The sequence below is a fragment of the Euphorbia lathyris genome, chromosome 4 (genome assembly GCF_963576675.1).
Source record: "Euphorbia lathyris chromosome 4, ddEupLath1.1, whole genome shotgun sequence".
Taxonomy (NCBI): Eukaryota; Viridiplantae; Streptophyta; class Magnoliopsida; order Malpighiales; family Euphorbiaceae; genus Euphorbia; species Euphorbia lathyris.
The window spans coordinates 86,154,018-86,157,385 of NC_088913.1; the positions used below are offsets into that span (position 1 = coordinate 86,154,018).

The 3,368-nt window shown below is 18.3% G+C and overlaps 1 non-coding gene across 1 annotated transcript; it reads right to left on the reverse strand.

Annotated features, from left to right (window-relative positions):
* Window positions 1–2,867: 2,867 nt before the first annotated feature.
* Window positions 2,868–2,941, reverse strand: TRNAN-GUU (transfer RNA asparagine (anticodon GUU)). The gene has a single exon. It is a non-coding gene; the product is annotated as a tRNA-Asn (tRNA).
* Window positions 2,942–3,368: the final 427 nt, after the last annotated feature.

The window sequence follows — 3,368 nt, forward strand, 5'->3', positions numbered from 1 at the left end:
ATAAGACATTATTTACCCTGAAAAAACATATTAAAACATTTGAATAATTACTAGAAAAATGTGTACAATGTATTAAATAATAATAATAATAATAGTATGGAATAATAAATTATTTACCAAAAAAATATCAAAGGATTAGAATTGCTAAAAGAATGTATTATATTCGGTAGATTAATAAATTATTTATCTTAAAATACTAAAACATTCGAATAAACTATAGTTGCTTTGTTTTTGATAAAGTAACTATTACTTCTTTTTTTCACTATTGGATGATGAGATAGAAAATTAATTCAATGGTGAAAAAAACAAAGTCATCATCTAATGGTGGAAAAAACAAAGTAATGGTTACTTTGTTAAAAACAAAGTAACCATAGTGTCTATCTCTTGTAATATATTATAGAAAATATAAAAATTAAACATTGTATTAGATAATAATATAGGGGCTAATAAATTATTTACTATGAAAAAAATATATTAAAACATTTGAATAATCGCTAGAAAAATGATAAATAATGTATTGAATAATAATATAAATATTAATAAATTATTTATCTGAAAAAATATTAAATGGTTAGAATTTCTAGAAGAATTTATTATATTTGATAGACTAATAAATAATCTATTGTAAAAAAATTAATAGATAAATTAGTTACCTAAAAAATATTAAATGATTAGAATCGTTTGAAGAATGTATCACATTTCGTAGACTAGTAAATTTTCTATTTTAAAAAAATATCAAAACATTTAAATGATCGCTAGAAGAAGAAATATATTAAAACATTTGAATAATCGCTACAAAAATGGTAAATAACGTATTAAATAATATGCTTTAAAAAATGTATTGAATAATAATATAAAGATTAATAAATTATTTATCTGAAAAAATATTAAATGGCTAGAATTACTAGAAGAATGTATTATATTCGGCAGACTGATAAATAATTTATTTTTAAAAAATTAAAAGGATAAAAACTTAAAACTGATAAATTATTACCTAAAAAAATATCAAAACATTTGAAAAAAATATATTAAAATAATGTATTATTGAAAATATAAAGATTAAACAATGTATTAGATAATAATATAGGGACTAATAAATTATTTACTATAAAAAATATATTAAAATAATAATATAAAGATTAATAAATTATTTATCTGAAAAAATATTAAATGGTTAGAATTGGTAGAAGAATGTATTATATTCGGTAGACTAATAAATAATTTATTTTTAAAAAATTAAAACTTATAAATTATTACCTAAAAAAATATCAAAACATTTAAATAAGAAGGATAAATAATGTATTGAATAATAATATAAAGATTAATAAATTATTTATCTGAAAAAATATTAAATGGTTAGAATTTCTAGAAGAATTTATTATATTCGGTAGACTAATAAATAATCTATTGTTAAAAAATTAACAGATAAATTAGTTACCTAAAAAATATTAAATGATTAGATCGTTTGAAGAATGTATCACATTTAGTAGACTAGTAAATTTTCTATTTTAAAAAAATATCAAAACATTTAAATAATCGTTAGAAGAAGAAATATATTAAAACATTTGAATAATCGATAGAAAAATGGTAAATAATGTATTAAATAATATGCTTTAAAAAATGTATTGAATAATAATATAAAAATTAATAAATTATTTATCTGAAAAAATATTAAATGGTTAGAATTGGTAGAAGAATGTATTATATTTGGTAGACTAATAAATAATTTATTTTTAAAAAATTAAAAGGATAAAAAATTAAAACTTATAAATTATTACCTAAAAAAATATCAAAACATTTAAATAATCGCTAGAAGAAGGATAAATAATGTATTGAATAATAATATAAAGATTAATAAATTATTTATCTGAAAAAATATTAAATGGTTAGAATTTCTAGAAGAATTTATTATATTCGGTAGACTAATAAATAATCTATTGTTAAAAAATTAACAGATAAATTAGTTACCTAAAAAATATTAAATGATTAGATCGTTTGAAGAATGTATCACATTTAGTAGACTAGTAAATTTTCTATTTTAAAAAAATATCAAAACATTTAAATAATCGTTAGAAGAAGAAATATATTAAAACATTTGAATAATCGCTAGAAAAATGGTAAATAATGTATTAAATAATATGCTTTAAAAAATGTATTGAATAATAATATAAAAATTAATAAATTATTTATCTGAAAAAATATTAAATGGTTAGAATTGGTAGAAGAATGTATTATATTTGGTAGACTAATAAATAATTTATTTTTAAAAAATTAAAAGGATAAAAAATTAAAACTTATAAATTATTACCTAAAAAAATATCAAAACATTTAAATAATCGTTAGAAGAAGGATAAATAATGTATTGAATAATAATATAAAGATTAATAAATTATTTATCTGAAAAAATATTAAATGGTTAGAATTTCTAGAAGAATTTATTATATTCGGTAGACTAATAAATAATCTATTGTTAAAAAATTAACAGATAAATTAGTTACCTAAAAAATATTAAATGATTAGATCGTTTGAAGAATGTATCATATTTCATAGACTAGTAAATTTTCTATTTTAAAAAAATATCAAAACATTTAAATAATCGCTAAAAGAAGAAATATATTAAAACATTTGAATAATCACTAGAAAAATGGTAAATAATGTATTAAATAATATGCTTTAAAAAATGTATTGAATAATAATATAAAAATTAATAAATTATTTATCTGAAAAAATATTAAATGGTTAGAATTGCTAGAAGAATGTATTATATTCGGTAGACTAATAAATAATTTATTTTTAAAAAATTTAAAGGATAAAAAATTAAAACTGATAAATTATTACCTAAAAAAATATCAAAACATTTAAATAATCGCTAGAAGAAGGGGTTGAACCTTCGACCTTGTGGTTAACAGCCACACGCTCTAACCAACTGAGCTATTCCAGCATCGACTTTACTTTTGTTCTATACATAGATGATTAATATTTAGCAAAATAAAGCTTAAAATAAATTTCATTGAGATAAAATTAGCAAATCAATTTTATATTTTGATTTCTTTTAAGATATTCTAAGGTATTCACATAGGTGATATTTAATCCATTTTGGATGGAAAATTAAATGACTTGTTAATTTTTTTTTTGTTACATGACACAATTTTTGACACGTGACGTGATATGTACTTGTAGCAATTATTTGATTTTATTCCATACAAACTTAATATGCGAATACATAAGGAATTTTTTTTTCTTATTTATCCATATTTTTAATTTTTCCAAAACTTAAAGCAAGATGAGTGACATCCAACAACAACCCCATGTGTTTACAGATCCTTCGTCGAATCTAACAAGCTGTTATTACATGCATCATGGAGAAA